A 26,287-nucleotide genomic window follows, 5' to 3' on the forward strand; every position below is an offset into this window, starting at 1 on the left:
ACTTACCGATAAATCTATTTCTCGGAGTCCGTAGTGGATGCTGGGGTTCCTGAAAGGACCATGGGGAATAGCGGCTCCGCAGGAGACAGGGCACAAAAAGTAAAGCTTTTTCCGATCAGGTGGTGTGCACTGGCTCCTCCCCCTATGACCCTCCTCCAGACTCCAGTTAGGTACTGTGCCCGGACGAGCGTACACAATAAGGGAGGATTTTGAATCCCGGGTAAGACTCATACCAGCCACACCAATCACACCGTACAACTTGTGATCTAAACCCAGTTAACAGTATGATAACAGCGGAGCCTCTGAAAGATGGCTTCCTTCAACAATAACCCGAATTAGTTAACAATAACTATGTACAATTTATGCAGATAATCCGCACTTGGGATGGGCGCCCAGCATCCACTACGGACTCCGAGAAATAGATTTATCGGTAAGTAAAATCTTATTTTCTCTATCGTCCTAGTGGATGCTGGGGTTCCTGAAAGGACCATGGGGATTATACCAAAGCTCCCAAACGGGCGGGAGAGTGCGGATGACTCTGCAGCACCGAATGAGAGAACTCCAGGTCCTCCTTAGCCAGAGTATCAAATTTGTAAAATTTTACAAACGTGTTCTCCCCTGACCACGTAGCTGCTCGGCAAAGTTGTAATGCCGAGACCCCTCGGGCAGCCGCCCAAGATGAGCCCACCTTCCTTGTGGAGTGGGCCTTTACAGATTTAGGCTGTGGCAGGCCTGCCACAGAATGTGCAAGTTGGATTGTGCTACAGATCCAACGAGCAATCGTCTGCTTAGACGCCGGAGCACCCATCTTGTTGGGTGCATACAATATAAACAACGAGTCAGATTTTCTGACTCCAGCTGTCCTTGCAATATATATTTTTAATGCTCTGACAACGTCCAGTAACTTGGAGTCCTCCAAGTCACTTGTAGCCGCAGGCACTACAATAGGCTGGTTCAGATGAAATGCTGACACCACCTTAGGGAGAAAATGCGGACGAGTCCGCAGTTCTGCCCTGTCCGAATGGAAAATCAGATATGGGCTTTTGTAAGATAAAGCTGCCAATTCTGACACTCTCCTGGCAGAAGCCAGGGCTAGAAGCATGGTCACTTTCCATGTGAGATATTTCAAATCCACCTTTTTTAGTGGTTCAAACCAATGAGATTTTAGGAAATCCAAAACCACATTGAGATCCCACGGTGCCACTGGAGGCACCACAGGAGGCTGTATATGCAGCACTCCCTTAACAAAGGTCTGGACTTCAGGGACTGAAGCCAATTCTTTTTGAAAGAAAATCGACAGGGCCGAAATTTGAACCTTAATAGATCCCAATTTGAGACCCATAGACAATCCTGATTGCAGGAAATGTAGGAATCGATCTTCGCACCACGCAACATATTTTCGCCAAATTCGGTGATAATGTTGCACGGTTACTTCCTTCCTTGCTTTAATCAAAGTAGGAATGACTTCTTCCGGCATGCCTTTTTCCTTTAGGATCCGGCGTTCAACCGCCATGCCGTCAAACGCAGCCGCGGTAAGTCTTGAAACAGACAGGGACCCTGCTGAAGCAAGTCCCTCCTTAGAGGTAGAGGCCACGGATCTTCCGTGATCATCTCTTGAAGTTCCGGGTACCAAGTCCTTCTTGGCCAATCCGGAACCACTAGTATCGTTCTTACGCCTCTTTGCCGTATAATTCTCAATACTTTTGGTATGAGAGGCAGAGGAGGAAACACATACACCGACTGGTACACCCAAGGCGTTACCAGCGCGTCCACAGCTATTGCCTGCGGATCTCTTGACCTGGCGCAATACCTGTCCAGTTTTTTGTTGAGGCGAGACGCCATCATGTCCACCATTGGTCTTTCCCAACGGGTTACCAGCATGTGGAAGACTTCTGGATGAAGTCCCCACTCTCCCGGGTGAAGATCGTGTCTGCTGAGGAAGTCTGCTTCCCAGTTGTCCACTCCCGGGATGAACACTGCTGACAGTGCTATCACATGATTCTCTGCCCAGCGAAGAATCCTTGCAGCTTCTGCCATTGCACTCCTGCTTCTTGTGCCGCCCTGTCTGTTCACATGGGCGACTGCCGTGATGTTGTCCGACTGGATCAACACCGGTTTTCCCTGAAGCAGAGGTTCTGCCTGGCTTAGAGCATTGTATATTGCTCTTAGTTCCAGAATGTTTATGTGAAGAGACGTTTCCAGGCTCGTCCATACTCCCTGGAAGTTTCTTCCTTGTGTGACTGCTCCCCAGCCTCTCAGGCTGGCGTCCGTGGTCACCAGGATCCAATCCTGTATGCCGAATCTGCGGCCCTCCAATAGATGAGCACTCTGCAACCACCACAGAAGAGACACCCTTGTCCTTGGAGACAGGGTTATCCGCAGGTGCATCTGAAGATGCGACCCTGACCATTTGTTCAACAGATCCCTTTGGAAAATTCTTGCGTGGAATCTGCCGAATGGAATTGCTTCGTAAGAAGCCACCATTTTTCCCAGGACTCTTGTGCATTGATGTACAGACACCTTTCCTGGTTTTAGGAGGTTCCTGACAAGCTCGGATAACTCCTTGGCTTTTTCCTCCGGGAGAAAAACCTTTTTCTGAACCGTGTCCAGAATCATCCCTAAGAACAGCAGACGAGTTGTCGGCATTAACTGGGATTTTGGAATATTCAGAATCCACCCGTGCTGTTTTAGCACTTCCTGAGACAGTGCTAATCCCATCTCTAGCTGTTCTCTGGACCTCGCCCTTATTAGGAGATCGTCCAAGTATGGGATAATTAATACGCCTTTTCTTCGAAGAAGAATCATCATCTCGGCCATTACCTTTGTAAAGATCCGAGGTGCCGTGGACAATCCGAACGGCAGCGTCTGAAACTGATAGTGACAGTTTTGTACAACGAACCTGAGGTACCCCTGGTGTGAGGGGTAAATTGGAACGTGGAGATACGCATCCTTGATGTCCAAGGATACCATAAAGTCCCCCTCTTCCAGGTTCGCTATCACTGCTCTGAGTGACTCCATTTTGAACTTGAACTTCTTTATGTACAGGTTCAAGGACTTCAGATTTAGAATAGGCCTTACCGAGCCATCCGGCTTCGGTACCACAAAAAGAGTGGAATAATACCCCTTCCCTTGTTGCAGAAGAGGTACCTTGACTATCACCTGCTGAGAGTACAGCTTGTGAATGGCTTCCAACACCGTCTCCCTTTCGGAGGGGGACGTTGGTAAAGCAGACTTCAGGAAACGGCGAGGTGGATCTGTCTCTAATTCCAACCTGTATCCCTGAGATATTATCTGCAGGATCCAGGGATCTACTTGCGAGTGAGCCCACTGCGCGCTGTAATTTTTGAGACGACCCCCCACGGTCCCCGAGTCCGCTTGAGAAGCCCCAGCGTCATGCTGAGGCTTTTGTAGAAGCCGGGGAGGGCTTCTGATCCTGGGAAGGAGCTGCGTGTTGCTGTCTCTTCCCTCGACCTTTGCCTCGTGGCAGATATGAATAGCCCTTTGCTCTCTTATTTTTAAAGGAACGAAAGGGCTGCGGTTGAAAAGTCGGTGCCTTTTTCTGTTGGGGAGTGACTTGAGGTAGAAAGGTGGATTTCCCGGCTGTAGCCGTGGCCACCAAATCTGATAGACCGACTCCAAATAACTCCTCCCCTTTATACGGCAAAACTTCCATATGCCGTTTTGAATCCGCATCGCCTGTCCACTGTCGCGTCCATAAAGCTCTTCTGGCCGAAATGGACATAGCACTTACCCGTGATGCCAGTGTGCATATATCCCTCTGTGCATCACGCATATAAAGAAATGCATCCTTTATTTGATCTAACGACAGTAAAATATTGTCCCTGTCCAGGGTATCAATATTTTCAATCAGGGATTCTGACTAAACTACCCCCGCACTGCCCATCCAGGCAGTCGCTACAGCTGGTCGTAGTATAACACCTGCATGTGTGTATATACTTTTTTGGATATTTTCCATCCTCCTATCTGATGGATCTTTAAGTGCGGCCGTCTCAGGAGAGGGTAACGCCACTTGTTTAGATAAGCGTGTTAGCGCCTTGTCCACCCTAGGAGGTGTTTCCCAGCGCTCCCTAACCTCTGGCGGGAAAGGGTATAATGCCAATAATTTCTTTGAAATTATCAGCTTTTTATCAGGGGCAACCCACGCTTCATTACACACGTCATTTAGTTCTTCTGATTCAGGAAAAACTATAGGTAGTTTTTTCATACCCCACATAATACCCTGTTTAGTGGTACCTGTAGTATCAGCTAAATGTAACGCCTCCTTCATTGCCAAAATCATATAACGTGTGGCCCTACTGGAAAATACGGTTGATTCGTCACCGTCACCACTGGAGTCATCGCCTGTGTCTGGGTCTGTGTCGACCGACTGAGGCAAAGGGCGTTTCACAGCCCCTGACGGTGTTTGAGTCGCCTGGACAGGCACTAATTGATTGTCCGGCCGTCTCATGTCGTCAAACGACTGCTTTAGCGTGTTGACACTATCCCGTAGTTCCATAAATAAAGGCATCCATTCTGGTGTCGACTCCCTAGGGGGTGACATCCTCATATTTGGCAATTGCTCCGCCTCCACACCAATATCGTCCTCATACATGTCGACACACACGTACCGACACACAGCAGACACACAGGGAATGCTCCTAACGAAGACAGGACCCACTAGCCCTTTGGGGAGACAGAGGGAGAGTTTGCCAGCACACACCAAAAGCGCTATATATATATCAGGGATAGCCTTATAATAAGTGCTCCCTTATAGCTGCTTTGTTATATCAAAATATCGCCATAAATGTGCCCCCCCCTCTCTGTTTTACCCTGTTTCTGTAGTGCAGTGCAGGGGAGAGACTTGGGAGCCGTCCTGACCAGCGGAGCTGTGAGAGGAAATGGCGCCGTGTGCTGAGGAGATAGGCCCCGCCCCTTTTCCGGCGGGCTCGTCTCCCGCTATTTAGAAAAATTAGGCAGGGGTTAAATATCTCCATATAGCCTCTAGGGCTATATGTGAGGTATTTTTAGCCTTTATAGGTACTCATTTGCCTCCCAGGGCGCCCCCCTCCCAGCGCCCTGCACCCTCAGTGACTGCCGTGTGAAGTGTGCTGAGAGGAAAATGGCGCACAGCTGCAGTGCTGTGCGCTACCTTTAGAAGACTGCAGGAGTCTTCAGCCGCCGATTCTGGACCTCTTCTGATTTCAGCATCTGCAAGGGGGCCGGCGGCGTGGCTCCGGTGACCATCCAGGCTGTACCTGTGATCGTCCCTCTGGAGCTTGATGTCCAGTAGCCAAGAAACCAATCCATCCTGCACGCAGGTGAGTTGACTCCTTCTCCCCTCAGTCCCTCGCTGCAGTGATCCTGTTGCCAGCAGGAATCACTGTAAAATAAAAAACCTAGCTAAACTTTCTCTAAGCAGCTCTTTAGGAGAGCCACCTAGATTGCACCCTTCTCGGCCGGGCACAAAAATCTAACTGGAGTCTGGAGGAGGGTCATAGGGGGAGGAGCCAGTGCACACCACCTGATCGGAAAAAGCTTTACTTTTTGTGCCCTGTCTCCTGCGGAGCCGCTATTCCCCGTGGTCCTTTCAGGAACCCCAGCATCCACTAGGACGATAGAGAAAAACAGATTATGATACCTCAATGAGGATTCCCCGACCCACAGACTGCGCACCTCCAAAACAGGTATCAACACTTTTCAAGAAGCATTAATACACCTTTTACACTGACAATTTTATCCCGGGATTTTGCACGTGAACGCGCATCATCCCTTGATTTTTGTCAGTGTAAAAGGGTACACTTCCAAATTCCCGGGGCGTGCATCCCGGGATTTCAACCCAGGTCTCGACCTGGGTTGAATCCGGGACCTTTCCGGTAAGCTGTGCAGTGTGAACGGGTATACCGGGTCAAGGCGACCCGGCATCCGTTCTCTGCATAGGAGGAGGCGGTGCTTCTTGGAGAAGATTATCTCCAAGCACCGCCTCCACTAGAGTCAGCGGTGACGTCACCGACCCTGCAATATGCCGCGTCGGGCCGCTAATGTGAAAGAGTCATTCCCGGGAATGTGTCCCGGCAAATATACCAGGACACATTCCCGGGAACGACCTTTTACTACGAGTGTAAAAGGGGTATTACTGTATTTAAACGTTCTACACTTTTTCCCCCTTTTGCTTGGTAATCAATGACAGCAGCCAGTTTTCTGTGTATAGCACTATCCATGAATATGTGGCTAATCATCCAGACACTTGGAATTATGGCTATTATCCAGGACACATACACAACAAGCTGTAAGGCAGTTTCCTGGAAGCTTTATTTTATGTGCAATGAATGCTTCCCACAGATGTAGCTGTACTGTTATGGTGCCCATACACTTGTGCGATTAAGCGCAATGCGATATCGCTCTTCGATTTCCCTTGAAGCGCCCCGTACGATAAATTGCATAGAAAGTGCTTTTTTTTGTGCATTCGATGCGCATACAATCATGCGATTTATCGCATGCCCCTTGCAACCAGAAATCGGGTGACCAGAAAATAAGAATTTACTTACCGATAATTCTATTTCTCGTAGTCCGTAGTGGATGCTGGGGACTCCGTCAGGACCATGGGGATTAGCGGCTCCGCAGGAGACAGGGCACAAAAGTAAAAGCTTTAGGATCAGGTGGTGTGCACTGGCTCCTCCCCCTATGACCCTCCTCCAAGCCTCAGTTAGGATACTGTGCCCGGACGAGCGTACACAATAAGGAAGGATTTTGAATCCCGGGTAAGACTCACACCAGCCACACCAATCACACTGTACAACCTGTGATCTGAACCCAGTTAACAGCATGATAACAGCGGAGCCTCTGAAAAGATGGCTCACAACAATAATAACCCGATTTTTGTAACAATAACTATGTACAAGTATTGCAGACAATCCGCACTTGGGATGGGCGCCCAGCATCCACTACGGACTACGAGAAATAGAATTATCGGTAAGTAAATTCTTATTTTCTCTGACGTCCTAAGTGGATGCTGGGGACTCCGTCAGGACCATGGGGATTATACCAAAGCTCCCAAACGGGCGGGAGAGTGCGGATGACTCTGCAGCACCGAATGAGAGAACTCCCGGTCCTCCTCAGTCAGGGTGTGCCCCTGACCAAGTAGCTGCTCGGCAAAGTTGTAAAGCCGAGACCCCTCGGGCAGCCGCCCAAGATGAGCCCACCTTCCTTGTGGAATGGGCATTTACATATTTTGGCTGTGGCAGGCCTGCCACAGCATGTGCAAGCTGAATTGTACTACACATCCAACTAGCAATCGTCTGCTTAGAATCAAGAGCACCCAGTTTATTGGGTGCATACAGGATAACAGCAAGTCAGTTTTCCTGACTCCAGCCGTCCTGGAAACCTATATTTTCAGGGCCCTGACAACATCTAGCAACTTGGAGTCCTCCAAGTCCCTAGTAGCCGCAGGTACCACAATAAGCTGGTTCAGGTGAAACACTGACACCACCTTAGGGAGAAACTGGGGACGAGTCCGCAGCTCTGCCCTGTCCGAATGGACAATCAGATATGGGCTTTTGTGAGACAAAGTCGCCAATTCTGACACTCGCCTGGCCGAGGCCAGGGCCAACAGCATGGTCACTTTCCATGTGAGATATTTCAAATCCACAGATTTGAGCGGTTTAAACCAATGTGATTTGAGGAATCCCAGAACTACGTTGAGATCCCACAGTGCCACTGGAGGCACAAAAGGGGGTTGTATATGCAGTACTCCCTTGACAAACTTCTGGACTTCAGGAACTGAAGCCAATTCTTTCTGGAAGAAAATCGACAGGGCCGAAATTTGAACCTTAATGGACCCCAATTTGAGGCCCATAGACACTCCTGTTTGCAGGAAATGCAGGAATCGACCGAGTTGAAATTTCTTCGTGGGGCCTTCCTGGCCTCACACCACGCAACATATTTTCGCCACATGTGGTGATAATGTTGTGCGGTCACCTCCTTCCTGGCTTTGACCAGGGTAGGAATGACCTCTTCCGGAATGCCTTTTTCCCTTAGGATCCGGCGTTCAACCGCCATGCCGTCAAACGCAGCCGCGGTAAGTCTTGGAACAGACATGGTACTTGCTGAAGCAAGTCCCTTCTTAGCGGCAGAGGCCATGAGTCCTCTGTGAGCATCTCTTGAAGTTCCAGGTACCAAGTCCTTCTTGGCCAATCCGGAGCCACGAGTATAGTTCTTACTCCTCTACGTCTTATAATTCTCAGTACCTTGGGTATGAGAAGCAGAGGAGGGAACACATACACTGACTGGTACACCCACGGTGTTACCAGAGCGTCCACAGCTATTGCCTGAGGGTCTCTTGACCTGGCGCAATACCTGTCCAGTTTTTTGTTCAGGCGGGACGCCATCATGTCCACCTTTGGTCTTTCCCAATGGTTCACAATCATGTGGAAGACTTCCCGATGAAATCCCCACTCTCCCGGGCGTCGGAATGAACACTGCTGACAGTGCTATCACCTGATTTTCCGCCCAGCGAAGAATCCTTGCAGTTTCTGCTATTGCCCTTCTGCTTCTTGTGCCGCCCTGTCTGTTTACGTGGGCGACTGCCGTGATGTTGTCCCACTGGATCAATACCGGCTGACCTTGAAGCAGAGGTCTTGCTAAGCTTAGAGCATTGTAACTTGCCCTTAGCTCCAGTATATTTATGTGGAGAGAATTCTCCAGACTTGATCACACTCCCTGGAAATTTTTTCCCTGTGTGACTGCTCCCCAGCCTCTCAGGCTGGCATCCTTGGTCACCAGGACCCTTCCTGAATGCCGAATCTGCGGCCCATTAGTAGATGAGTACTTTGCAGCCACCGCAGAAGAAACACCCTTGTCCTTGGAGACAGGGTTATCCGCTGATGCATCTGAAGATGCGATCCGGACCATTTTTCCAGCAGATCCCACTGAAAAGTTCTTGCGTGAAAACTGCCGAATGGAATCGCTTCGTAAGAAGCCACCATTTTTCCCAGGACCCTTGTGCAATGATGCACTGACACTTTTCCTGGTTTTAGGAGGTTCCTGACTAGCTCGGATAACTCCCTGGCTTTCTTCTCCGGGAGAAACACCCTTTTCTGGACTGTGTCCAGAATCATCCCTAGGAACAGCCGATGTGTCGTCGGAAACAACTGCGGTTTTGGAATATTTAGAATCCACCCGTGCTGTCGTAGAACTACTTGAGATAGTGCTACTCCGACCTCCAACTGTTCTCTGGACCTTGCTCTTATCAGGAGGTCGTCCATTTTCTTTGAAGAAGAATCATCATTTCGGCCATTACCTTGGTAAAGACCCGGGGTGCCGTGGACAATCCAAACGGCAGCGTCTGAAACTGATAGTGACAGTTCTGTACCACGAACCTGAGGTACCCTTGGTGAGAAGGGCAAATTAGGACATGGAGGTAAGTATCCCTGATGTCCCGGGACACCCTATAGTCCCCTTCTTCCTGGTTCGCTATCACTGCTCTGAGTGACTCCATCTTGATTTGAACCTTTGTAAGTGTTCAAATATTTCAGATTTAGAATAGGTCTCACCGAGCCTTCTGGCTTCAGTACCACAACATAGTGTGGAATAATACCCCTTTCCTTGTTGTAGGAGGGGTACTTTGATTATCACCTGCTGGGAATACAGCTTGTGAATTGTTTCCAATACTGCCTCCCTGTCGGAGGGAGATGTTGGTAAAGCAGACTTCAGGAACCTGCGAGGGGGAAACGTCTCGACTTTCCAATCTGTACCCCAGGGATCCTACTTGTAGGATCCAGGGGTCCTGTACGGCCCCAGCGTCATGCTGAGAAACTTGGCAGAAGCGGTGGAGGCTTCTGTTCCTGGGAATGGGCTGCCTGCTGCAGTCTTCTTCCCTTTCCTCTATCCCTGGGCAGATATGACTCTTATGGGGACGAAAGGACTGAGGCTGAAAAGACGGTGTCTTTTTCTGCAGAGATGTGACTTAGGGTAAAAACGGTGGATTTTCCAGCAGTTGCCGTGGCCACCAGGTCCGATGGACCGACCCCAAATAACTCCTCCCCTTTATACGGCAATACTTCTTTGTGCCGTTTGGAATCTGCATCACCTGACCACTGTCGTGTCCATAAACATCTTCTGGCAGATATGGACATCGCACTTACTCTTGATGCCAGAGTGCAAATATCCCTCTGTGCATCTCGTATATATAGAAATGCATCCTTTAAATGCTCTATAGTCAATAAAATACTGTCCCTGTCAAGGGTATCAATATTTTTAGTCAGGGAATCCGACCAAGCCACCCCAGCTCTGCACATCCAGGCTGAGGCGATCGCTGGTCGCAGTATAACACCAGTATGTGTGTATATACTTCTTAGGATATTTTCCAGCCTCCTATCAGTTGGCTCCTTGAGGACGGCCCTATCCGGAGACGGTACCGCCACTTGTTTTGATAAGCGTGTGAGCGCCTTATCCACCCTAAGGGGTGTTTCCCAACGCGCCCTAACTTCTGGCGGGAAAGGGTATACCGCCAATAATTTTCTATCGGGGGAAACCCACGCATCATCACACACTTCATTTAATTTATCTGATTCAGGAAAAACTACAGGTAGTTTTTTTCACACCCCACATAATACCCTTTTTTGTGGTACTTGTAGTATCAGAAATATGTAACACCTCCTTCATTGCCCTTAACAAGTAACGTGTGGCCCTAAAGGAAAATACGTTTGTTTCTTCACCGTCGACACTGAAATCAGTGTCCGTGTCTGTGTCTGTGTCGACCGACTGAGGTAAATGGGCGTTTTAAAGCCCCTGACGGTGTTTGAGACGCCTGGACAGGTACTATTTTTTTTTTTGCCGGCCGTCTCTGTTGACATTATCACGTAATTCCTTGAATAAGCCATCCATTCCGGTGTCGACTCCCTAGAGAGTGACATCACCATTACAGGCAATTGCTCCGCCTCCTCACCAACATCGTCCTCATACATGTCGACACACACGTACCGACACACAGCACACACACAGGGAATGCTCTGATAGAGGACAGGACCCACTAGCCCTTTGGGGAGACAGAGGGAGAGTTTGCCAGCACACACCAAAAACGCTATAATTATACAGGGACAACCTTTATATAAGTGTTTTTCCCTTATAGCATTTTAATATATATAGTCATATCGCCAAATAAGTGCCCCCCCTCTCTTTTTTAACCCTGTTTCTGTAGTGCAGTGCAGGGGAGAGCCTGGGAGCCTTCCCACCAGTATTTCTGTGAGGGAAAATGGCGCTGTGTGCTGAGGAGAATAGGCCCCGCCCCCTTTTCGGCGGGCTTCTTCTCCCGTTTTTCTGAGACCTGGCAGGGGTTAAATACATCCATATAGCCCCCAGGGGCTATATGTGATGTATTTTTAGCCAGAATAAGGTACTATCATTGCTGCCCAGGGCGTCCCCCCCAGCGCCCTGCACCCTCAGTGACCGCTGCTATGAAGTGTGCTGACAACAATGGCGCACAGCTGCAGTGCTGTGCGCTACCTTATGAAGACTGAAAAGTCTTCTGCCGCCGGTTTCTGGACCTCTTCACTTTTCGGCATCTGCAAGGGGGTCGGCGGCGCGGCTCCGGGACGAACCCCAGGGTGAGACCTGTGTTCCGACTCCCTCTGGAGCTAATGGTGTCCAGTAGCCTAAGAAGCCAATCCATCCTGCACGCAGGTGAGTTCACTTCTCTCCCCTAAGTCCCTCGTAGCAGTGAGCCTGTTGCCAGCAGGACTCACTGAAAATAAAAAACCTAACAAAACTTTTACTCTAAGCAGCTCTTTAGGAGAGCCACCTAGATTGCACCCTTCTCGGCCGGGCACAAAAATCTAACTGAGGCTTGGAGGAGGGTCATAGGGGGAGGAGCCAGTGCACACCACCTGATCCTAAAGCTTTTACTTTTGTGCCCTGTCTCCTGCGGAGCCGCTAATCCCCATGGTCCTGACGGAGTCCCCAGCATCCACTTAGGACGTCAGAGAAATGGGTGGAGGGGAAGTGAGCTAAATAACTCACAGATCGCACATCACAGTGCAATAAATCGAATTTGGTAAAAACAGCATGCGATCGCACGTGCGATCCGATAAATATGAAGTGCAGCACTTAATATCTTGAGATGCGAGAGTTTCGACCATTGTGCCCACGCATCGCATCGGGGGGGGACATTCGATGTGCATATAATCCTGTGATTTATCGCACCGATGCGGTCGAAATCGAAGCGTTGTACCAGATATCTCATAAGTGTATGGGCATCATTTGATCACACAGGCCCTGCTAGCTGGATCCCAGGCTATAATGTTTTTGTCCTAAAGCCAAGGCTGATTTTTTGTTTTGTTGCATATGTAACAGTTGGCTCTTATAGTGATAGCAGTAGCACCTTACATAACAGTATGCTTGTCAACAAGAAATAAAGAAATAAAACAATACTGTTTATTATTACGCTATGTAACACATTTATTTTGTGTTTATAGTGTTACTTCCTAATTGCCTATGCCCCAAGAGTACAGAAAATGCCAATTATTCTCCATAAACTATGCCTTTGTGACCTGGACAGAGATATTTTGAAAGGTTCTTATTCTCCAGAACATTTCTGATACTTCAGTGCAGTTGCAATATGGGAGCTGCAGAGCAGTCCAACTCTGTCAGAGGGAAGCCCAATAACACTGACTGTTCCTCCAAATGTTGCTTCATATTGCCGAGAGTCTGCGGGAACGGTAATCTCCGGGGGGGGGGGGGGGGGGGGGGGATCAGGCAGGGTGTAAATCACAGCTGTCACCAGGACAGAGAGGCATCACTGCTGTATATGCCCACCCCCCTGACTCATGTGTCACTGTCCGCTAGCCAATGGGAGCTGACAGTAAGTTACTGGATGTAACTTTCAGAACTTTCTAGTTATATAAACTACTAGGTGCTTCATCGCGCCCTACGGGCGCTCTTCACACCGTCGGAAGGGGCTACGCCCCCTTAACCCCTGCACGCCTTTCTGGGGTTCAATATATGTATTATATGGAGTATTACCTGCATTCCTAGTTTTGTTAGTGTTTAAATATTGCACAATGAAAGGGCGTCCGATGGTGAAGGGGGCGTAGTCCCTTGCAACGGGGAGGGGTTTGGGGAGTGGAGACCGCAGATGGGGGAGGGGGTATGAAGGCGCTGTGGGTGGGGTAGGAGCGGGGGTGTCGCAGGTGGTGGATGGCAGGTGCGGGGCTGTTGCGGATGGAGGAGGGGTTCCGAAGGCGCTGCAGATGGGGAAGGGGTGGGTGCGGGTGTGCAGTGGATGGGGGAGGTGTCCAGGGGGCGCGGTGTGTGGGGGAGGGGTGGGTGCGGGGGTGCCGTGGGTGGGGGAGTGGCGGGTGCGGGGCTGTTGCGAATGGTGGAGGTGATGCGGATGGGGAAGGGCCTGCTGCGTGGGTGGGGTAGGGGATCCAAAGGTGCAGCGGGCGGGGGAGAGCCAGATGTTGGGTGTGGCGGATGGGGGAGGGGGTCCGAAGGTGCTGCAAGTGGTGGAGGGGCAGGTGGCGTAGGGGGTCTGGAGGCGCCGTGGGTGGGGGAGGGGTGGGTGCCGGGGGAGGGTGCCGGGGGGGCGTTGTGTGTGGGGGAGGGGCAAGTGGGGGAGGGGCAGATGCTGGGCTGGATGGGGGAGGGGTTCCAGAGGTACTGCGGGTGGGGAAGGGTGTGGCGGGTGGGTAGGAGGTGTGGAGGCGTTGCGGGTGGGGGAGGGGTGTGTGCAGTGAATGGGGTTAGGGGTCCGGAGGAGGGAGGGTCCGTGTGTGTGGAGGTGTGGGGTCCGTAGGTGCAGTGGGTGGGGGTGCCACGGGTGGTGGAGGGACAGGTGCGCGGATTTGCGGCGGATGGGGGAGGGGGTCTGGAGGTGGTGGAGGGGTGTGTCCGCGGGTGGGTGCGGGGGTGGGTGCGGGGGTGCAGCGGATGGTGGTGGTGGTCCGGGAGTGTGGGAGAGGTGAGGTGCTGTGGGTGGGGGAGAGGCGGGTGAGGGGCTGTATCGGATGGGGGAGGATTCCGGAGGCGCTGCAGGTGGGGAAGGGTGCAGGTGTTGCGGGTGAGGTAGGGGGCCTGGAGGCGCTGCGGGTGGGGGTGCGGTGGATGGGGAGGGGCTGCAGGTGGTGAAGGAGTGGGTGGTGTAGGGGGTCCGGAGGTGCAATGGGTGGTGGAGGGGTGGGTGCTGAGGGTGGGGTAGTGGGTCCGAAGGTGTTGCGGTTTCTGGAGGGGTGGGGGTGTAGGGGATGGGTCCGTGGGTGCAGCGGATGGGGGAGGGGTGGGTGCGGGGTTTCAGCGGATGGGGGAGGGGGTCAGTGGATGCGGGAGGGGTGGGGGTGCTGCGGGTGAGGGGCTGTTGCGGATGGGGGAGGGGTTCCGGAGGCGCTGCTGGTGGAGAAGGGTGCGGGTGTTGCGGGTGAGGTAGGGGGCCTGGAGGCGGTGCGGGTGGGGGAGGGAGGGAGGGGGTCGAGGATGCGGTAGATCGGGAGGGGCTGTAGGTGGTGGAGGAGCAGGTGGTGTAAAGGGTCCGCAGGTGGAGTGGGTGGTGGTGGGGTGGGTGCTGCGGGTGGGGTAGTGGGTCCAAAGGTGTTGCGGTTGCTGGAGGGGTGGGGGTGCAGGGGATGGGTCCAGGGGTGCAGCGGATGGGGGAGGGGCTGCTACAGATGGGGGAGGGGTTTGGGAGGCACTGCGGGTGGGGTAGGGGGTCCGAAGGCGCAGTGGGTGGGGGTGCCACGGGTGGTGGAGGGGCAGGTGCGGGGTTTTGCGGGGGATGGGGAGGGGTCCAGGGGCGCTGCAGGTGGTGGAGGGGCGGGTGTCGCTGTAGGTTTTACAGCAGATATCAGTGCACATATTCTCTGTGGTAGTTAGTGAGGGTTGCTGATGGTGTAAGAGGGGTGAGGCCCAGTACACAGACAGGCAGTTAGAGAGCAGGATGAGGGTGACAGGGCATAGTGATGGGGAGTACTTAGCAGATATAGGGTCGTGGTCAGCATTCCTTCCTGGCGCCGTTCCACCGCACTCTGTCCGCCCCGTCTGACGGGCGTCATTCTTCCATCCTGCCTGGCAGTGTCAGCTGCTGTGATCGCGGAGCATGGGTAAGCGTCCGGAGCCCTGTGGGCGGGCAGGCATGGTGTTTTCCCGGAGAGGTGCGGCGCGCGGCCTTAGGCTGCAAACGGAGGGAGCTCCGGGCCAGCAGCAATGTTAATCAGTGCGGGTCCCGTCCTGGCGCTGTTCTGCTGCACATGCTCCGCACCGCTTGCCGCTGAGCATGGCAGCCCTTGTCTGAATGCTGCCGATGCTGATATAGCGGTGCCTGAGCTAGCGGCCTCTCCCTGGGGTGTGGATGTCAGGCGGCAGGTATGGTGTGTAGGCGAGAGAGGAGCTGCGGGCGGCGACTCGCTGCCTGCAAGTACCCTCCACATCAGCGCTGTTCCCCTCCCTGCAGGTGTCAGTGGCCGTGGTGTACTTTTGCTACTGGTAGCCATCCTCACCTCCCTAGGCCTATACTGTAAGGTAGGGTCTTGTACCTGACTGCTGCTGGCACTGGGTATGGGGTAGCTCCCTGCAGCAGATGCAGTTGACTCCGCCCAGCTCTGTGACTCCGCCCAGCGTTACGGCCAGGCACAGAATCACAGATCTGGGCTATTATATAGGAGATTATAGTATAAGGATTGGGGCCACAGATTAGGAAGATCCTGCAGTGCAAGGAATTCCCAAAGATGCTCGCTCAGAAGGAGAAGCCGCTTGGACCAGCTTTATCGCAGTGGTTGTAAGCTTCCTGGGCAATCACAAGGCCGAAAACTATGTGCAGTTGGTTGAGACTTCAGTGAAGAACTTCGGCACAATGGGGTGCAGGATGTCCCTCAAAGTCCATATTCTTGATGCTCATCTTGAGATATTTAAGGAGACCATGGGAGCGTACTCAGAGGAGCAAGCGCTTCCACCAGTACATACTAGAGTTTGATCTCCACCATAGGACAGTACAATGAGAACATGATAGGAGACTACATCTGGGGCTGATGCATGAAAGTGATGTACTATGTAATCGCAACTCTCAAAATGCTACCCACCTCTAATTCTTTTATGGTCATTTTTGTACAACTTTATATGTTAATTATCATACCTATGTTGATTTGTTTCTCACATTGTATAAAAGAAAATGCAATTTCTCCCTTTTCTCATCTGATATAGGTAGATAAGTATAAAATGTCCTGGTCACAAAGCAAAGTTTGAGGGGAATAAATACCATTTTCTGTACTTTTTAGACATCACTGATTAAGAAACAGAATTTACTACTCAAGCACTTACATAGTCTTATTATCCTTTATTATCCTTTATTTATATGGCAGTCTTGAGTGGAATTAAGTAGGTTAACCTTAACTGCAGAATACTATTAATACCCCTTTTCCACTAGCTCCTTAAAACACGGGTAAATTCGCGGGGGCGCGCATTTACCCGTGTTTTTCCCTAGTGGAAACGGGTCCCCCGGCAAATTCCCGGATCAAGTGATCCGGGAATCCTACCCTGGTAGCTAGCCGGGTTGAACACGTGTTCAACCCGGCTAGCTGTCTAGTGTGAACGGGAGCCGTGCCGAGGTGACACGGATCCCGTTCACAGTGCATAGGGAAGGCGGCGCTGGGAGATCATGTGAACTCCCAGCACCGCCCCTGCCGCGTCACCAACCCGGCTATTGCCGGGTTGGTGAGCGCTGTCTGCAGGGGGCTGTAGCATGGGTCGCAGCCGTGTCAGGCGACACGGCTGCGACCCGTGCTACTCTAGTGGAAAAGGGGTATTAGTGTGGATCTGGCAATCCTCCAAGGGTTCTATTTACTAAGCCTTGGATGGAGATAAAGTAGATGGAGATAAAGTACCAGCCAATCAGCTCCAACCTGTCATTTTTCAAACACAGCCTGTGGTATAGTAGTTACGAGCCTATTGGCTGGTACTTTATCTCCTGACCAGATTGCTTAGAAATTAGCTGAACATCGCTCCGTGTGTAGGGGTGCTGGGGACAGCGATGCGCGGTCCCGCAAGTCGCTATCGCCGGTGCTAGATTGGCCTGCATGCAGGCACAATCTAGCACAGGTTTTTTCAACCAGTGTGCCGCGACCAGTTGCAAGGTGTGCCACGGAGTCAGAGTCACTGCCTGCACCTTCAGAGCGAACTGTGGCCCAGGCTCTTCCTAGAGGATCAGTCGTGCCCCGGGTGTGACCGATGCCTTGAAGACGCGGCAGTGTGAAATCATAAGTCATGGCCGCGTCGTCTCACCACCCAGCCAGCTCACCCGCTTGCATACACATCTTCCAATTCCTGCCCGCATCCACAACTTTCCCTGCCCACCCACACCCACACCTGCCTGACCGCCCGCTGCTCAGTATTCGCAGCACTCCACTATGAACAACCCCTGCCACTGAGGGACAGGGAGGAGGACAACTGACAGGAAGGGGCTAATATCTGTTATTTTATTTCTCCTGTGAGGATGAAAATTATTTATGGGGGGAACAATGTGACTAATTCACGTAGGGAGCAATAGGATTTATGTGGGGAGCAATAGGATTTATGAAGGGAGTAACATGATTTATGTGGGAAGCAATGTGATTGTTTTTTCTGTGTAGACCAGGCATATCCAAACTGCGGCCCTCCAGCTGTTGAGAAACTACACATCCCAGCATGCCCTGACACAGCTTTAGCATTCTCTGACAGCAAAACTGTGTCAGGGCATGCTGGGATATGTAGATTCACAACAGCTGGAGGGCCACAGTTTGGACATGCCTGGTGTAGACCAATGTATGTGTGGAATTTTTTTTTACTGTGAGGGCCAATGTATGTGTTTTTTTTCCGTGGGAAACTGATGGTGTGCCTTGCCAATTTTAAAATATTGTTTGTTGCGCCGCGAGTTAAAAAAGGTTGAAGATCACTGATCTAGCAGGTCGCTCATTTCACCTCTGGGTGAAATGAGCGGCCCTCCGTGTCCGACCCCCCCACCTCCCTCAGCACAACGCGCTGTGCTGAGCGGAGGGAGAGATGTGTGCTGAGCGATCTGTGCTAGACCGCTCAGCACACATCTCTGGGGAAATCTACCCGTCAGTACGACCCTTCAGTAAATAGACCTATTCTACTGGATCACTGTCAGTGCTACCAGGGTGCCTGTAGACGTGACTTCGGAGAGTACCGATGTACTGTGACAGCTATTTGGGGGCGCTCCTCAGTGTTTAACTTTTGATGTGTCAGTATTGGATGGAATTTAAACGTATGCTCAAAATCCTTACAGCGGAAGAAAATCTACACTGTACGTAAATGTGTACGATGTAAATATTTTAAACATCTGACAAATGACAATGTTTAATGAGCAACTTTGTTTAACCCCGTTATCATCATCAGAGCTAAACTGAAAAATGTAAACATGTTTATAAAGAGGGAGAAAACCAGATGGTGAATCACAGGGGAAGACGTAAGCAGCATCTGTTTAAACACCCAGCCTGTCATATATTATATAAACACTGAACCAGCTCTGTTGGCTTTATCAAGGTGAGATCAGACAGGTCACAGCAGGAGCGCCATACCACTTTCAGGGAACACAAAGATTATTTTTGACAACGAAAGTCACACAAGTTAGGGCTGGTTCACATATGTGCTGGGAAATAGGTAAAAAATGCAAAAAAAAATTAAAAATAAAATAATGCACTTTAGGTTTTTTTTATGTGCTTTTTCTCTATAGGTTTTTCAAGCATTGTATAGTATGATCTGCTCACATCATAGGCCATTAGCACTGTGGAATTGGTGTGTGGCATATAATTAACTGTAATAATACATTATTTCTTAGTTCTTGGTAACATGTTACAGGATGTGATATAGAAAGGGAAGCTGACACCATTTATGCAGCTTGTGTGATAACGTAACCACATTCCTTATCTGGCATAATGTAACAGGTCCATATGTCATGTAGACAGACACTATTGTTAATACTGAATTATAATATACACAAGTTTATAATATACGTTTCAACTCCTGTTCTGAGACTGTATGCTCCCCACAGCCCTTTCTCCGGGATCCGGTCTGAAGATCGACAGTGTCTAGGTCGACAATGTTTAGGTTGACCACTATAGGTCGACATGTTTTCAAGGTCGACAGGGTTTCTAGGTCGACAGGTCAAAAGGTCGACTTGAGTTTTTCAGATGTCTTTTCTTTTTTTTTACTTTTTCATACTTAACGATCCACGTGGAATATGATTGGAACGGTAACCTTGCCCGAAGCATGGCGAGCGAAGCGGTGCACTAATTGGGCTTCCCGGTCACTGTACGGGGGAAAACGACACAAAAAACCCCATGAACTCATGTCGACCTTTTGAACTGTCGACCTAGAACATGTCGATCTAGAAACCCTGTCGACCTTCAAACCCTGTCGACCTAGTGACTGTCGACCTATAGTGATCGACCTAAACATTGTCGACCTAATGATCCACACCCTTTTCTCCTGCTGCCTTCTTAAAGTATTGGATATTATAAGTCACCTCAGAGATATGTGCCCTTCAGCCTCATGAGTTTGTGTGGTCATGGAACGCATTTGTGACTTATACCATTAGAATTTACAGTAGAATTTACTATAGTTTCGCACCAACATCTCCCATAGCAGTGTTATACAGAACAGCCAGTGCCTATATGCAGGGAATCATAACAACTGCATCACTTTAACATTTGCACAGGGAAACACAACGTTTCTACAGTCCATAAGTTGACAGTGCCAAGTACACTGCCCATCAGCATGATAATCAGATCATGCTGGATCTGGGCCAGCTATCTGCACACAGCTGACCATTCACTGCAGTTGAAGAGAGGTCAGGTCTTAGCAAAGAGAACATCATATTCAAACTCCCTCTGTACTTCTCAGAGCTTTTACACCGCCGGCATATAACATGGGTTCTTGCACATGAATGTGCATAACCCGTGTTGCTGGTTGGTGTAAAAGGGTCGAGTTGCAATAATCCGGGTTGAGTGATCTGGTATTCCAACTCGGGTAGTTTGCACGGTTGAACACGGGTTCAACTCGGAAAACTGTGCAGTGTAAACGGGAGCCGGGTCGCATCGACCCGGCTTCCTGTTCACAGTGATGTACAGGTGGCGCTTGGAGATCATGTGATCTCCAAGCATCGCCCCCTGCCGTGTCACCGGCAACGTCACCAACCTGGTAATATGACGGGTTGGTGACTGCCGTGGTTAAGGGGGCTGACGCGGGTCGTGGCCAGGTAGCACCTGTGTCAGGCTCCCGGCTGCGACCTGCGGTATTGGTATAAAAGCGAGTCCACATAGCCATACAGCCAAGGCTTCATGTTATGTAGCTCTACCCAGAAACCGATAATATATTGTGCAAGTCTTAAGACCTAATGAGAAACAAATTCTAATGAATAGAATATTTAACCTAATTTTCATGCAAATGGGAGCAAGAGGAGAAGAACAGTAGTAAAACAAAAAGCCACGGCACTCTATAGATCATGATAACAAAGACATTGGTTAACATAAGGCACTCCCAGGTTTAGACAGATACTTTACTACACTGGACTAGGTTAATCAAAAGCTTACCACGCATTGGTGCCCTCCCAGGATTAATGCCAAGCCAGTACAATACTCACAGTCATGGGCGGCACTCTCATGTCTTTCACAGAAGTAGGATCAAATACAGGCAATGAGCAGGTTATTGGAATAACCTGATGGCTACCTGTCTTTGATCCTACATGTGTGAAAGACCTGTGAGTGCCGCCCGTGAGTGTGAGTGTGTGTGTGTGTGTGTGTGTGTGTGTGTGTGTGTGTGTATATATATATATATATATATATATATATAGGTGTGTATTATCCGGCACTCAGGATGAATGATGATATTTATGCCAGGGTGCCCTCCTCTATTGGCATATAGAAAAAGGATCCTCCCCAAGTCCTATGCAGAGCCTTGCAGAAGGAAACACAGGCGGCACTCCATGGTCTTGTTAAATAAATCTGTATTGAAAAATTACAGCATGGTGCAAAAGCAGCAACGTTTCAAGACCATTACGGTCTTTTCATCAGGCTGTGCATCATAAATGGTGAAAATTAGTCACTTGTATCACCATTTATGATGCACAGCCTGATGAAAAGACCGTAATGGTCTTGAAACGTTGCTGCTTTTGCACCATGCTGTAATTTTTCAATACAGATTTATTTAACAAGACCATGGAGTGCCGCCTGTGTTTCCTTCTGCAAGGCTCTGCATAGGACTTGGGAAGGATCCTTTTTATATATATATATATATATATGGATTAAATATTAATAACCCCTTTATTTGGAGTAAATGATATACAGCACAGGACAGCACCACTGAACTTATATGGCAGCACCACTGGAGCGGACTTATACGGCAGTACCACTGGACTTATACGCAGTATCACTGGACTGGACCACTGGATTTATACGTTAGTACCACTGGACATATATATAGCAGTATCACTGGAATTATATGGCAGTATAACTGAATTTATACGGCAGTACCACTGGACATATACGCCAGTTTCACTGGATTTATACGGCAGTATCACTGGACTGGATTTACACGCCAGTACCACTAGATTTATACGGCAGTACCACTGGACATATACGGCAGTATCACTGGACTGGATTTATACACCAGTACCACTGGATTTATACTGCAGTACCACTGGACATATACGGCAGTATCACTGGAATTAAATGGCAGTACCACTGGACATATATACGGCAGTACCACTGGATATATACGGCAGTACCACTGGACATATACGGCAGTACCACTGGATTTATATGGCAGTATCACTGGACTGGATTTATATGCCAATACCACTAGATTTATATGGCAGTACCACTGGACATATACGGCAGGATCACTGGAATTATATGGCAGTACCACTGGACATATACGGCAGTATCACTGAACTGGATTTACACACCAGTACCACTGGATTTATACAGCAGTACCACTGGACATATATGGCAGTATCACTGGACTGGATTTATACAGCAGTACCACTGGACATATATGGCAGTATCACTGGATTTATACGGCAGTATCACTAGACTTATACGGCAGTATCACTGGACTGGATTTATACTCCAGTACCACTGGATTTATACGGCAGTATCACTGGAATTATATGGCAGTACCACTGGACATATACTGCAGTAGCACTGGACTGGATTTCTACGCCAGTACTATTGGATTTCTACGGCAGTACCACTAGACATATACGGCAGTATCACTTAACTGGATTTATACGGCAGTACCACTGGACATATCCGGCAGTATCACTGGACTTATACGGCAGTATCACTGGACTGGATTTATACGCCAGTGCCACTGGACATATACGACAGGATCACTGGAATTATATGGCAGTACCACTGGACATATACGGCAGTATCACTGGACTGGATTTATACGCCAGTACCACTGGACATATACGACAGGATCACTGGAATTATATGGCAGTACCACTGGACATATATGGCAGTATCACTGAACTGGATTTACACACCAGTACCACTGGATTTATACAGCAGTACCACTGGACATATATGGCAGTATCACTGGACTGGATTTATACGGCAGTACCACTGGACATATACAGCAGTATCACTGGATTTATACGGCAGTATCAAAAGACTTATACAGCAGTATCACTGGACTGGATTTATACAGCAGTACCACTGGACATATACGGTAGTACCACTGGACTGGATTTATACGGCAGTATCACTGGACTTATACTGCAGTATCACTGGACTTATACAACAGCACTGGACATATGGCAGCAGAGAACACCACCCCTGTGACTGGACTGATGCAGCACAAGACACTAACACTGTATTGATGCAGGACAACACAGCACCACTGCACTGGACTTATACAGCTACACTGGACATATGGCAGCAGAGGACACCACCACTGTGACTGGACTGATGCAGCATAAGCCACTACCACTGTACTGATGCAGCACAACACAGCACCACTGCACTGGACTTATATAGCAGCACTGGACATATGGCAGCAGAGAACACTACCCCTGTGACTGGACTGTTGCAGCACAAGACACTAACACTGTACTGATGCAGCACAATACCACTGCACTGGACTTATATAGCAGCACTGGACATATGGCAGCAGAGAACACCACCCCTGTGACTGGACTGATGCAGCATAAGACACTAACACTGTACTGATGCTGGACAACACAGCACCACTGCACTGGACTTATACAGCTACACTGGACATATGGCAGCAGAGAACACCACCACTGTGACTGGACTGATGCAGCATAAGACACTACACTGGACTGATGCAGCACAACACCACTGCACCGGACTTATATAGCAGCACTGGACATATGGCAGCAGAGGACACCACCACTGTGACTGGACTGATGCAGCACAATATACCACCACTGGACTGATGCAGCACAAGACGCTACACTGGACTGAGCAGCACAAGACAGCACTGGAATTGCCACTCCACTTTCCCTCCCGCACAGACACTGAGGACGGAGACACGTCCTCTCGCTACACTCTCCAATTCCGGAGTGAAAATGGCGGCGACGCGCGGCTCCTTATATGGCATCGAAAACCTGCTAGAATCCGACAGCGGGATGATGACATTTCACTTGTTCTGGTTTCTGAGTCAGGCGGGAAAACCCGAGCCGGGCTCAGAGAACCGAACCCGCTCATCTCTACAAAATGTATATCCCTTATTCTCCAAATTGTCCCTTTCTCGTTCTGACCCTTAGTGAGAGTAGATATGTGAATGGATGCTGATTGGGTAGCTCTGCAACTTACCAGCCTTGTGCACTTAGACAATGTATGTACAATTTGGCTGAAGAAAGATCAACAATTGTGTATCTCTTGAAAAGCAGAAGTCCCGGATCCCATCATCCCAGCCATTCTGTCACTGGGGTGACAAGGTGACACATTTATTTGGGGAAGAAGTTATTCTTTAACTTTAAAAAAACCGCAATGAATAATTAACATTGCACATGGAAATGTGAAAACATTTACCGGCTGAACCTCACATGCTTTGGAAAAGAGGATTTTTGGTGAGACCTGAGGAGCCTGAACTGAGAATGTGCACACAGCACACATGACATAAGCACCATGATAACACTGCCAAATGTCTGCATAACACAGCTAAAGCAGACTGGAAAGTTGTATGTATTCCCAGTGATCAGCCGTTTCCACAGTGTATAAGACCCTAATAAAGCAATGTCAGGGCTTCTTAGCCAGCAACTTGGGGGTTTTCAAACTAATGTCAACATAATTTTGATACCTCTTCATGAAGGAAATCAGAAGGATGGAAGGCAGACTTCTGTACTATATGATGCACTGATGATGATGTACTTATATGATGAGGTACTGATATAATAAAATATGGAGCCTACACATAACGTAATATTACAATATATAGCCATTAATAAATAAATCTGCACAAAAAAAAGTACAGCCAATTAGTGACTCTTAACTTTTATTAACTAAACTCCAAGTACACAGTGTAACAACCACACAATAACCAGATAGTGAAAGTCGTTTAATGGGTAAAGTCTTTCTCCCTCCAGATCACAGTGATACACACACAGTACATCACATCAAATTACATGACTGTGATACACACAGTACATCACACACTGTGATACACACTACATCAGATCACAGTGATACACACAGTACAGTACATCACATACTGTGATACACACTACATCAGATCACAGTGATACACACAGTACAGTACATCACATACTGTGATACACACTACATCAGATCACAGTGATACACAATATCAGTTTGTCGATAACGTGTTTCCCAGGCATAAGCCTCACTAATAAATGTCATTATTGATTAATATCATAAGACCAGCCAGCTGCAGGACAGGACAGGGTGCGGAGTTTAGCCGTACTCACCGGGTCCATGCCATCCATCACCAGGCGATCCCGGTCCCGCTGGCTGCACAAACCGCACCCGGAGAGTCCGGACCACGAGCCTCTCGCAGCCAGGGAAACCACGCCCACATCGGGTGGTAATTCAGAAATCGTAACGCCCACCAGCGGACGGGTACTAAAGAGATCATGCTGCATAACACCAAGCCACGCCCACAGGTCCATCAATCATCTGCCCCGCCCCCAGACATTCCAGGACTGGGATCTTGTCTGACTCTGTCACCATCTGAGTCCTGTGACTGATCTGTGCGCTGTGTGATCTTACTGGCTCCCGCCCTATAGTCAGGGGGTTACTGTGGAATTTTCCTCTCAAACAATAGTATTTTGGACGGTAACAAATTGATGGGGACTCTGTTCAAAGTTAGAATTCCTCGTCACACTGCATGCACTGTATATCTGTAATAGTCATATTCACGTTATACTAAACTAGGAAACGGTTTTGTATGTTTAACCCTCTGTTAGACGCAGCTCTGGGACTCCCAGGTTCAGGCGTAGTGCGCCTGATAGGCGCCTGTTAGAAAATGTCATTAGCACCTAATTAACTCAATTCTAACGCTCTTAAAGTGATCAGTGACCTTCATTAGGACGTATAAAGAGAGAAATTGTAGGTTTTACGGGGCATTTCAGCAGAAAATCTGAAGCAAAAAAGAGAAAACATGAACATGAGTATAAGTTTGGGCACAGTGTGAGAGGCCACCCTGGACAAACCTACATATTCCCGCAAAATATCCACAACCTTTGTAATTTTCATTCATAAAATGAGAAAAATAAACAACAGATGAAAATAAAAGGAAAAACAAACTTTCAAAAGTTGGAGGAGTTTGGGCGCAGTGTGCCTGAGAGGCCAGGAGGGTCACTACTGCACCCCAGCAGGCGGCGGGAAAACTGACTAGAGGGGTTTCGAACAGCACCTAGAGATAGGAAGGTACTAGGAGGGAAAGGCCCCTGGTCCCCCGTGGGGCGGAGAGGGGAGCGAGAACAGCTTTGCGGCACTTGTCAGGCCAGCTGCGCCTGACTGAGGGTTAACTGGCGCAATCTCCACCTTTACACCTAATGCCAAGCAATCTCTACTACAAATGTATCTCTATATTTCTAGTAGTGAGCACGTTACCAATATATTGGAAGCCTTAAACTAGATACCAGCCTGTCAAAGTGATGGAATGAAGTAATGTCAGCTCCTGCAACTGGGTGGCACCTGATGGAGTAACACTTGGAGGGGTCTTTAATTATTTGAAAAGTCAGTTGGGTGCATGGCCGGACTAGACATCTGGCACTTCTGACACATGCCAGAAGGGCCGATGGGCAGGTGGACCGGAT

General features: G+C 49.3%; 1 protein-coding gene across 1 annotated transcript in view; it reads right to left on the bottom strand.

Annotated features, from left to right (window-relative positions):
• PLEKHG3 (pleckstrin homology and RhoGEF domain containing G3) overlaps positions 1 to 25,027 on the bottom strand; it is a 231,815-nt gene extending 206,788 nt beyond the window's left edge. The window contains exon 1 of the mRNA XM_063947498.1: positions 24,935 to 25,027. The gene's annotated coding sequence lies outside the window, so the exon portion shown is untranslated. The remainder of the gene's footprint in view (positions 1 to 24,934) is intronic.
• Between the last annotated feature and the right edge of the window lie 1,260 nt (positions 25,028 to 26,287).

This window comes from Pseudophryne corroboree, chromosome 12 (genome assembly GCF_028390025.1).
Source record: "Pseudophryne corroboree isolate aPseCor3 chromosome 12, aPseCor3.hap2, whole genome shotgun sequence".
Lineage (NCBI taxonomy): Eukaryota > Metazoa > Chordata > Amphibia > Anura > Myobatrachidae > Pseudophryne > Pseudophryne corroboree.